Source organism: Bactrocera oleae, chromosome 4, assembly GCF_042242935.1.
Source record: "Bactrocera oleae isolate idBacOlea1 chromosome 4, idBacOlea1, whole genome shotgun sequence".
Classification (NCBI taxonomy): Eukaryota; Metazoa; Arthropoda; class Insecta; order Diptera; family Tephritidae; genus Bactrocera; species Bactrocera oleae.
Genome location: NC_091538.1, coordinates 48,172,219 through 48,185,274, shown reverse-complemented (window position 1 = coordinate 48,185,274; position 13,056 = coordinate 48,172,219). Strand labels below are relative to the sequence as shown.

The following is a 13,056-nucleotide window of genomic DNA, read 5'->3' as shown; positions in this document are numbered from 1 at the left end:
CTGTTCAGTGTTTTTTGTTTTTTTTTTTGGTTGTTGATGGTCTTGTGAAGCTAGAATGTATAGTTTTACAGATTGCCAAATATACAATAGTAACGCATATGAGTTTACACAAATGTTGCCTTTCTATAGACATTTTAGTTTAGAGAGTTGATTAGATCGAACAGAAAGTACCGTAAACACATAAATATGTTTAAATAGCTACCGTTAAATGAATTTGATATAAGTCTAGTAAATTTTTTAGTCTAACAAAGAGAGCTTTATTTGAGTATGCTAATCTATTGTTGGAAAAATATTCTAAAAATGGTTAAGGCGAGTGATGATTAAATATATCATTAGCCTAAAAGTAACACAAAGAATATATTTTGTAATTAGGGAGGGCAAAACGTCACAGTTTACAGTCGTAACTCTAAAGAGGTAGATTATTTTGTATAGCTTAAAGCCATCATATACGCTGAATAACAATAATAACATGAATATTACCACTGTATAGAAGAGGACTTGCTATTGGCAAATATTCTAACACTATGTATATAAACAAGTCGAGCTTGTTGTCCTTTCAGAATCCCGAGGCATGTACGGTCAAAGCATTGAAGTAGTTTATTTATTGGAATTCCGAAAATAAAATTTTTGCTAGAGATTTTAAAACTTTAATACATTAGCATTAGAGGTTGTCGCATAAGATTCCAAAATAAACTGCTGTACGAATTAAGGGTGTCAACATAGTCCAGTAAAAAAAAACAGTGACTAGATTGAACGAGTCGCCCAAATATAAGCATCTGTGTGTAGATGAAGAAGTTTGTGATGTTGAGGGTTGGGAAGGTGTGCGCGTTCTCTAAGTTGAAAAGTCCATTCTTCACCAGCTTACGAAGTGTAGAAAAAACTAGCAGTAGCCAGAAAAAAGACAAATAGTCTTCAGTAGACAAATTAATTATATTCACCGGAAACCAGCAAGTATTTTTTTAGAAGCATAAGCATGAAAATGGTGAGCATTATTCACGATATTTTGTACAAAAGTACTACAGGGTAAACTGAGGTGTATATGGTTAATGATGGAATAATTACTAATTTATTAATTTATGAAGAAGTAGAAAAATAATAAATTTTTTTTGTTGTGAGTATAAGGGTTAAAAAAATTATTTAATCGTAAATGAGCTGCATGTACTTAAGGGGTTACATGGATTTCTTCGAGCAAAAAACGGCCCATTTTCAATAGTTTTTTTTATATAAAAAATTAAATATTTTTTTCAAACTTTATACTAATTCAAAGATACATAGTTTGCAAAGGTTTTGTGAAATTTTCAAAAGAAAATATTCAAAACTTGGCACTACGACGTCATTTCCGCCAGTGTCTCTGAAGAAAGGACCTACGCAGTGACAGCAGAATTTTCTCAGGTTCATCAAAAGTAAAAAAGAAAAAAATACGTGTTTTAATTAAAACCATAAACTAGGTATAGGACAGAGGAAAAACAAAAGAAGTGAAATTCGTATTTCTGGCAGAAGTTTTTACAAAAAAAAAAAACAACAAATTCTGGTAAATATTTCTCGAAGTTTTTTATTAAATGGTTGTGATTGAACAAAAAATTCTTCGTTTAAGACCTTGTAAATTATAACTCCGAAACCTGTGTAAAATTTCATTATGATCGATTGAGTAGTTCGTGAGAAATCTAGACAACCGACTTTGAAAACACAGTTTCGAGAAAATGCGGTTGAAGTTTTAAGTGACTATATATGTACATATGTAACCGATCTCAAGCACGCATCTTTTTAAGGCTGTATCTCCAAAACTATTACTCGGACTAACTTGAGAATTCAAGATACTATTCTAGAGATGTTATAAAATAGACAGTAAGACAATAAAACCGGAATTTTTTGAAGTGAAAACCATGTAACTGCTTAAATTAATCTCTTCAAAATCACTTGAAGGGTACTAAAATTTGTATATCGTCTCCTAGGTTCGTTGGAGTTAATGTGTACTAACATTTACTTAATAAAATTAACCTGATAATTTCACTTTATTCTTACTTGTTATCACTACCCAGTTATAACACTTTTATTATATTACATTAACTATTTTTTATTTATTTTTTGTTTAGTGAAAAAATAAGTACATCCACTCTCTTAATTAAAAAAAAAATATACTTATAAACGGTTAATATTTTTCACATATTTATATTATGTAAATATAATATATTGTTATAATGTGGCTCTTTTATTGTTTAAAAATAAAAATAAAAAAACTAAAATGATAATTTAATTTTTGCTTTCTCATGCAAACAATCTTGTAGTTTCATGGCACTTGATACAATTCAATTTTCACTAATATTTTTTTTTATTATTTCTACGCGCAATAAAATAACGAAACACTTATAAATTCGACACGCAATTAAAAAAACTATTTTTTATGTTTAATTATTCTTATTATTTTTTTTACAAGCACTTACTCCCTTTTACCCACCGGCAATTTATTATTATATTTTTTTTCTACTATGCTTTTTTTAATAACATATCGTCAATTGAAGTGATGCTTGAGCAAACATTCAACTTGATCGCTTTGTAGAACACAGGCACAATCAAAAGCCGCTATGGGCATTCACTGAAAGGCGCGATAAGAAACTTTTACCGGTAATACAATATACCAAGGCTTTGTATAATAACGCGTTAGCGACACAAACGGACAGGTGTTACCGCACGCCGGCACGTTTTTACTCAAACTGAAGCCAACTCATGCTGAACCGGTGAATGGGAGCCGAAGCAACGTAGTTGAGTAAAGCAAAGTAGAGTGGAGCTGTTGATCTTTCTAGAGCACTAACTCACTCATTTGCTCTCTGCTTGCTTTGCTTTGGTCACTCCAACGGCGCTTAGCCAAGTTTGGCGCTTTCTTGCACGATTTTCATTTCCGTTTCATTTTCGCATTTCTTTCCGAAATCGAGTTTGATAGTCGAACAAACTCGCCGAGCTTGCCAACATGTTGCACACAGATGTTGTAGTCAAACCAATGGTTGGCTGGACTTTAACACTGCGATCAGCTTGATCACTATGATCTGCTTTAATCTCTGAAGTGGCTCATGTATGTATGTACGTGGATTTTTTTTCATTGTCTATGCTTTCTATGTTTTTTCTCCTATTTGCTGTTTACATTCATGAACTGTTGTAATTTTGTGGAAATTATGATTGAAAGCGATTTGTAAGTTTGCCGCTACGAGTTTGGCTGGCGGGTCTTTCGCTCTGGCACCAAAGCATAACAATGACCATTAGTTAAAAATAGTCCACAGGGTGCGGATTTTGCTCTTGAGTTTAATGTAGGTGTACGTGTGTATATGAGTGTTCATCTGAGTACGGTTTGTAAATGTCGGGTTTTGTTGCCGCTTGATGTTACGCGTGTACCTACACTTTATAATTAAGTAATGGCGTTAAGTCTTCCGCCGTTTTTGCCCTCCTCTTTCTCTAGGCCTAAGAGGGTTTAGTCAGTAGTTGCCCATTTAGTGTTCTGCTAAAAGTTCTGCTGGCATTTTTGCGCCTCAATGATTTATTGTTGATATTTGTTGTTGTTGTTGAACACATTTACATTATTTTTTATTTCAAACACGAGATTTTTGTTTTTGTTCAGGGGGTCAATTGGGAGTATAGCTTTTAATGATCACTAATGGTTGTGAATGTTAGCAGCCACACACCTCCTTATAGTCTATCTATGTAAAGTATACAAGGCTATGTTTAGAAAGTGCAAAGTTGTCAGAATCCATAATCCGTTAAGTTAAAAAAAGAGTAGAATACAAGAGCATATATTATATATTCGGTCATTCACATAAGATGTCAAATGCATACTGAACGATTCTAGTTATGAGAAACTTAAAAATATGATGTTTTAATAGTCTCTGAAAAAGTGGACTATGGTGTTAGCCACGAAAGCTGCTCAGTTTTTGTATAAAATCAAAAATATTAGTAAATGTACCATATAATTAATCTTTAGCTAAAACTAATCAATATATTTAAAAGATATATTTGAAATTTCATTAAAGTCCACCTCCATTAAATATCTGATTATCGCAATTTTAACCTTCTTCAAAATTTCAACTCGTTTTTTGGGGAGACATTTAGATTTCAAGAGTTCCTCTCTTAACCTATCTGTACCGGCTTGGACTGGTTAATAAGCATCGACATACTACACCCGGAGACTTCACAGCGTATTAAGTACAATATGTATGTGCTCAGGCACACAGTCTCATTCCAATTAATTTGGAAATAATTTATTTAAAAACTCATAGCTTTAATGACTTCATTGTGATCGTATGTATATACTGAAGAGTATTTTCAACATTTCCATTCAACTCACCAAGAATTTTAAGTTGAGGGCCTATCCTGTTAATAAAAAAAACAAGAAAAACCGTTAACTTCTACTGCACCGAAGCCATAATACTCTTCATAGGTGTATTTTTTATTTTTGCCTTGATTTTTGATCGGTCAGCTTAAATTGCAGATATAACCTAGAGTGTTCCGTTCTGAACAAATTCTTTTTTATAGTGTTGCGTTGCTTTGAAAATAATATGGCAGCTATATACCCCAGTGGTACAAACTAGATTTACCCTGTTAAGGGTATAAAAAGATAATTTTGTCGCAAATAGTCAGAGTTTGTAAGAAAACGAGCGCCCCACTAACTAACCATCGGAGGGTTAGCAAATTTACACCCGGTTAGAAAAATCACAGAATTTATTCTCATGTTTTACGAGTATCCTATACACATACATGTAATACACAAGCAGCTACGGTGAAAAATTATACAGTGCATGCTTGATTAAGTTAAAACCATCAGCAGACTTACAGAAGCCTCTAAAACTTCCCAGCAAATCGCTTGTTAACAATTCGCTGCCCTCAGGGGATGTTTTTTTGTTTCATTTGCCTTTAAAGGTCTATAAAATAGTTTACTGAGTGCACTTACTCTTCAAGAGACCTAGATAATGTGCTAAAAGTCTAATTTTTCTATAAAAATTCCACAAGAGCTGTCCCTAGTAACATGTGTGTTGCAGCGAAAGTATTTAAAACACAATGGCAACATATGTATTCCTTATTTATACTGAAGGTATTATTAACACAAAATTAGACGAAGAATACGGAAACCCATAATTCATTAGGTCTTCATAAAAAAAAAACGATTTTCTCAGTAAAAAAAATTAAAAGAGGTCTTACCAACCAAGAAAAAAGCCAGCATTTATAGTTGTGCATTCCCACCGCCCCAGTGATCACATTAATGCGCAATCAATCATTTTTTTCAGCATGCAGCAGTGCAACACCGGCGACTCCATGCAAATTAACCAACAACAAATGGGCCTTAACTAAAGTCTGTGTCTATGCGACGCAAACTTGTGCTAAGTACAACTTTTCATATCTACTAGTGCACACACATGTATATACATATATGCATACATACATGGACACAGCTTGCCTGCTTAGCTGCGCAATGATAAACGCGGTCAAAAAGCAAATAAAGCTTAGCGGTTGTGGACCATGGAAAAAGCGAAAGCATAAAGCAAATAAATAGCAGACAGCGATCACACGGGTGACAGCTAATGCGTCTGCGGCTGCACCTGCAACATTACAGATGGTAACAAAAGCAACAAAAAGTGCGCAGCAGAGTGTCAAAGAAGTGGCAGCGTGCTAATCTCCAAAGCTGCTAACGCTATTAGCGAGCGTCCTCATGTACCACATATGCATGCATTTACGAGTGTATGTGTTTGTGTGTGTGTATGAAAAGCTGCTCGTGTAAGTTTAGCCCGCTGGCAGCGTGTTGTAAGTTCAAGGTCAATCTGCAGGCGCAGCTTTGGCGACAAGGCTTGGCGGTTATTGCCGCTAATGTTGCCGGTGATGCCACGCCGGCAGTTTTTCCATGTGCATATGTATGTATGTGTATTTGTGGTAATGTGTCTATATAGTTGGTAATTAAGACGCTATTTTTACTTGAACACATGCGAATATGCAAAATGTTGCTTATATTTGCTTGGAGATCTGCGTTTTATCAACAAGAAATCGTCATTTAGATTTATGTGACTTACCATTTGTGAAATTTTTAGATAATAAATTAGCATGCCAGTATAAAAAGGCATTTCGAACTCACCTGCAATAAAATAAATGAGGCAAATGGATTAGTAATGTGCGTATACATAATATTATATTTAATAATTATATAAAGTTTTCAAGCAGCATTTTATATTTTAAATGCAAAGGGTACACATAAGTGGAAGAGAAAGTAGTTTAAATTTAGTTCCATCAACTTCATCGGGGTGTATTTGTTAGACATGTGGGTTTCAGGAAGAATTAAATCGCCACGCTATATGCCCACGACGAGAGATAATGCGTTCATAAAAAGTTTCCTTCAATAAATTAATTGTTTCGTTGGCTGTATGACATGTACCGCCGCCTTGTTGGAACCCAAAACCAAAGTCGTCCACATCAACGTATTAGAGGATTAATACGAAAAATTCATTCAGCATGGCTCTACAGCGTTCCCGATTGACAGTAATAATATGGCCGAATACCTTTTTGAAGAAATATGGACCAACGATTCTCACTGCCTATAGAGCACACCAAACAGTGACTTTTTGAGGGCGTGACGGCGTCTCAACAATGGCTTGTGGATTGTCATCACTCCAAATGCGACAATTTTGTTTATTAACGTAACCTTTTAACCAAAAGTGAGCTTCACATCACATCAAATTCACATGAAAATTGTTTCTTGTGAAAATCGGAGCCGGCAGCTATCTCGTTTTGGGCCTAAACACCGAATGTGCGACACCCTCGATGTCGTTCGGCTTCAATTCTTGCAGGAGTTGCATATAGTAAGCCTGCAAATCAAGATCCTTTCACAAAATCTACCATAAAATAGATGGGCACAACTCCAATTGTTGCGCGCGATAGCGGATGGACACATTCAGGTCTTCTTTGATACTCTGCTCCACAGCAATACTGTTTTTGACCCGTCGTGTACGAGTATAAAGAAATGGAGCTACATTTTTACTTTTAACTTTAACAATTACCATATCAAACTGTTGACTCTATTTTATAACTAGCTTTTCATCATTCTTTTAAATATATAAATTTGGGGCCTCAGCGCTCTAAGGTCTGTGTTACTAACGTGACCCTGTTGTCGCAATTAATTTTTGTGAATACTGCTTAAACTTCAGTCCTTAATCAAATATATCTGCAACTACCTTAAGCGTATATACATATGCCTGCAGAAAGTCAAAAATTACTATATTCATTTAAATTTGTTGGAATATCTTATATGTAAATTGATGTATACGGGCGTAGCATCAATCGAAAATAAAGTACTTGAGGGCTTGAGGAAGAACTGAACTGATTATTAAATAAATGGATATATTCTTAACACCAGATTACATTATTATTATGAAAATATCCTCTTTTCATTTCGTTAAGATACCTCGCAAGTTACCCAATACTACGGTATCATGGGTCCATCCATCATGAGTCTTCATATTAGGTATCTTGGTGCTTGCAAATGTATAGTCCATAGTTACGTACTGATTTTTGCATTAAGGGCTGATTTTTAAACTATAAATGCAAGAATCTGATGGAATTTAAAATAATGTTATATAAAAAATCGGTACAAAGTTGTTTATATAATATTATGGATCACCTAAAGGTAGGCAATGTTAAACCAATTGTCCAAATTTTATGCAGCCCTTCCGTACCACGTTTACGGTAAAATATAATGCGTCCGATGTTTTGGCATATATGTGAGCAGGGTGTGATTATTATGCCATTTCAACAATTTTTTCACTGTATCATGGAATTCTGAAGTGAAGTTTGGTTGAGATAGCTTTAGTAGTTTGTAAAACATGTAGATCGAACTTATAAGAGGGCGGCACCATGTTTGCTTTTCAGAAAAATTTAAACCTTTACTGTAATAGGCTTTAGTTTTGTTGTTCAGATAGTAACTTATGTGTTAAACTTTATAATTTTTAATAACTGTAATTTTTTGGAAGTGGCAATGGTTCGATTTAGATCATCTGAAGCAAATATTTGGCTAAGCTTGTATGTTATATACAATAAATGCTTTTTATAATTTATTGTTATTCTAGAGCCTTCAGGCGGTTTTGAGATCTAGAAATGAGATTCATAATTCATTTTCGAACCAAAATTCTTATAAGCATTTACATATGTATATTGGCACAAAATTCTATCAAATTCTATAAGACTCCAGTAGTGAATTTCAATGCTCAAAACATCACCAACAACTTCGAATCAATTTTCATTAGCCGCAAAAGGGCCGCAACTACAATTTCAATTTATCAGAAAATCAATTTGGCTAATTGCGAACATTATGGGCTCGTTTACCAACACATTTGTTTCAACGCAATGCATATACGCACAGAAACACCTTTTCACAAATATCGAATAAGCATGTGGCATCAAGGCACGCAAATGTGTGCCACACATTTGGGGCGCCTCCGTTGGCTAGAGTCAATTCAGTCAAGCATGCCAAAAGCCAGTCAACCGCATCGTCAACTATTTATTCAGTCATTCAATAGTGTCATCAAATCAATGCTAGGGAAATATAAAATTCGAAATGGCCGAAAACTATGCGATGTAAAAAAAAGGAAAATAATAAAGAAAGTAGTTAAAGGCGAAAAGGGCAATAAAGGCCATGAAAAAATGGCTTTCGATAAAAGGAAAAATTTTGACGCGAATAGTCGGAACTAGCAAGTAACAAGCACCCAACGGCATTCGTGTCGCTAAAGTGATCTCATAAAATTTTATTTCCCTGCCGAAATGGACAATTCACCTATTTTTCTGCGCATAGTTCGCCCCTTTCGGCTAAAAGTGTGCTATTGAATTGCGGCTAAATTGACGTTCGTGCTGGTCGTTTGCTAGTTAGTTGTGCGGCTTTTTTCCATCACTTTCATTTTTGGCGTGTCCATTTCTTCTTCTTTCTTAAAGACTTGCTTTTTGTTTTTGCCGACACAGGTGCGGTTGTTGGCTTATAGTAGTTTTTAATGCTTTTTTATTTAGATTTTTCTCTATTTTAATAAGGGTGTAATGGCTTTTTGGGTGAATTGGCATAATGCAAAATCAATAATGAGCTTCTAAATTGCTTTAGAAATAGTTATTTAGGAGTAATCGTAAAGTTTAATTAAAGTAAAGACACTTTTTGCAGGCAATTGGATATTTTGTTAATAGAATAATTTGTTTTTCTTTAACTTTCATTTGAGTTTGTAAGTCGATTTTGTGAATACACCTCAATTTTTATCCTCTAATTGCTCAATTTTGATGTTCTAATATTTTTAATTTTAACCTCCGAAGAAGTTCCGCTAGATTGACATAGCGCAGAAAAGGTGTGTTGGTTTTGCCTAGACCCATATAAAAGCATCAAACGGTTTTTATTTTAAGGAAGTTCTTTTTTTCTATTTTTTGGAAGAGTTATATCAAACCTTTTCCACCTCCATATATATTTTTAAAATTATAGATTATTTTTTTTAACCTTTTAAGATACAAATATGATTCATTGACAGTTTTCAGAACAATTATTATAGGGTTACTTCTCTTTATTTTTACCTTATTTTTAATATCTGAATATATTGAACAAAAAGTGACCGCCAGTGGGTTAAATTTTTATACAAAACTATTAATTTTTATTATTATAACAATAAATTCATTAAAATATTAGAGTTTCTATAATTAACATTAACTATGAAATAAATCCCACGCTCCTTAAACTATGCAAAAGTTGTATCTGTATTAACTTAGCTGCTATTTTTAAGCTTGGCTTCGCCTAGAACCCCCTCAATATTTGCTACTGCTTATGTTACTACTGCTTCAAAGCAGTATAAAATATAATGGAAAATCACGTTATTCCAGAAAATTATTTCATATAAATTTACCAAATAATTTAATAAAATAAATAATTAATTAATAAAAACAAACTTATGACAACAACCGTGACAAACATTCTCTACTAAAAACGACATTCTACTGACGAGAAGTGCAGGAAATATGTCGTCAACTGCGAACATCCGCTATTAACAGATAACTTTCATTAACATCCGCCGTTAACAGTAAATTTATTGACGCTGTTATTTAACATAACTTCATTTCGCATGTTCTCAAATATTTGTCATTGCATATGCGCAGGCGCAGTTTGTAACAGTGGCTACCAATAACATTGTGTACGCTGAGAAAGTCTCCAAATTGTAATAGATGTAATGAGTGGTTTGAAGCTTTGCTAAGGACAAACTACTATCAGAGAACGTACATATATTCTTTGCTACTATATAAATCAGAATAGCACTACATATAAAATTTATGGCAAATATGTACAAGAACATAAATGAAAACAAATATTTCTTATTGATAGACCGAAAGTGCATATCATAAGGTGCTTAAACTGATTATGAGAATTAGAGCCGAAGAAAGCGTTGAAATCTGAAAAGTCTGATGTGGCACCTCCTACCTTGACTAAGAAATTGGTCCAGTAAGCGGTTAGATAATAGCACATATGTTAAAAGTAAGCTTTGAATTGCTGACTTTAACTGCGCGAGAAGATTTGCTTATAAGAAAGTATAAGTATACCTTGAAAAAGTATTCCGCGACCAAACAAAAGAAATTAGCAATTGATAAAACTGCCAGATGAACTGCCAATACAAATCATACGGATGGAGATACACATCCACAGTTCGGAAACTGTCTAACAAAAAAACAAAAAAAAGTAGAAAAATCATCGAAATTACTGACCGATGTTTGTGAGACAATTGCTTTTTGCAAGCTTTGACCCGAAAGTCAGTTTAATTAAACAAATTCAAATTTGTTCTCTTCGAATATGATATTAGAGGCCACTTAGATTTAGAAAATGAAGCATTGCACCAGAAACTACATGGTCATTACCAGAAACGATTTTCATTATATCTTCCAAGATTTGCTGATAATCTGCTCCTAAGCACGGTTCCAGCCCCATTTTTAAATTTAGTTGCCAATTTTAACAACAATTCCCATTTTTAAACAAGGAAATACTCTATGTTCGGCTTTTCTAATGAATCTTCAATTACAATAACGTCGTCTCCTTGTAACCGAACTCAGGTTTTTTCGGCCAAGGGGCACCAACTTGTTAACATTCTACAAAACTAGTTGAGGAATTTTTTTTTGTTTTTTCTGTAAAACTAAAAATAACAAAGAATCCACCAAGGCTGGTTGATTGTGACTGAATCCCAAGACAGGTTAGCTATAGTTTGAAGTTGACAATAGTCGTCTTCGATTTGTCAGTCGCTATGCTCGAATCCTGTTGTTTTGTAATAATAATAAAACAAGAAAGATTTATAATTGGATTCAATACAATATATAGAACTTTTGAGTACCTTATTAAAGTGGTACAAGCGTTTGCTTTGATATCACTATAGGTTTATATCAGTCGATGTGATCCATACCAGTGGTTTTTTCGATTCGCCACTCTCCACATTTCAGGTAATCGAAAATAGCTAGTATCTGAACAACTTTATTGACATTTCCACATTCTGTTTAGATTCAGAAGATGCATTTTTGAGTAAATAGTTTTTAAGAAATATTCGGAATATTAATTAGAAGACACTCGACTATAAAACCACATCAATTGGAAAGCTCGAAAACTTATTTTTTTTTAATGAAACCTTAAATCAAAACTTTAAATTATAAGAATTAATGTCAATAATTAATGAGCAAGTTTGTGAAAAAGAAATGTTTACATATGTATATATTGACTATATACTACATACGGACATATGTACTTATATATATAGAAACATAAAAATATGTATTTTTGTAAGCATGTATTCAAAGTGTGGTTACAATAGCTGAATTGTGCGCCACATACAATTTTTAATTAAACAGAATGCTATGATTACTAAACAGCAACAACAATGACAATATAAACGGCATACCAACAACAACACGTACAAAAGTAATCACATGCGTGCGTAGAAAAAAGTAATTTTTTCTTCCTACTTGTTTTTTCTATTCAGCCGCATCAATTGGGGTTGATTTTTAAGGTTGATGGTTATGCTGATGTTACTGACGACAACGATGATGGTAATGTTTTCGCGGCTGCTGGTGCCTGTGCTGTCTGTTTGTTGCATAACCGGTGGCGTGATTGGTATTGGGAATTGGTTGGTTGCCGTTTGCCGTTTGGTTGTTTAGTGTTGTTGATGATGCTGTGTGTAAATGTTTATGGAAATGGTGTTGGTAGCGTTTTGTATTTTTTGTTGTTGGATTTTTTACAATAATGAAAAAGATGATGAGCGATTTGAAGGCAATGCATGGGGGGTTAAAGGATGTGACGATGGTGACATCAGCCGTTTTAGCAACATTTTAATAAAAAGAAAAAAATAATGGAGAGGAAAACTTACTTTTGTGTAATTGTAAATGTTGAAAGAAGTGTGAGAATTAAGCGAAATTGGGGGATTGTGCTTTGATTAAAAAATATGCTTATAGATGAAGCTTTTAAAGGGCTGAATTAATATTTATGAGAGGTTGTAATTATTAAAGGATATAATGTACATTTAGTATATGTTTGCCCCAATATACATACATATATTCCAGTTATGAGTAGTCTTATTAAAATTAACAACTTCTTTCTTTCCTCCCTTTTTAATTTAACTCTTTACAGTTTTAATGAGTTTTGCGTTTCTAAACTCACATAAATGATAATTGTGCATGAATTTTCAAGTGTTTCTCAATCCTCAAAAATATTGGCTTCAATTCTAGGATGCAACTTGTTTTTTCTCTCTTCAAACTTTTAAAGGAAATAATACTTAAAAAGGTACTCGTCTCTATAATAAACTTATAAATTCCGCTTGAGAGAATATCGCAGAATAAGCTTATGTAAGCATGTATTAATATTCAGTAAAATCTTTCCTTTTTTGAATATTTACAATGAAAAAATCCAATCATTTTACTACAAAATAAAAAATATCGGGTTTTCCAATAGGGATGATATGATTTCTAAGTTTCGTTTCGCTCATTTTAAATATGTCATGGTATGCCATTTTTTTCCATTGTATTCATCAATGTTTACAATTTCAT

General features: G+C 33.4%; 1 protein-coding gene across 1 annotated transcript in view; it reads right to left on the bottom strand.

The window, feature by feature from the left end:
- pk (prickle) overlaps window positions 1-13,056 on the bottom strand; it is a 232,882-nt gene that overhangs the window by 110,512 nt on the left and 109,314 nt on the right. The gene's annotated exons all lie outside the window — the stretch shown is intronic.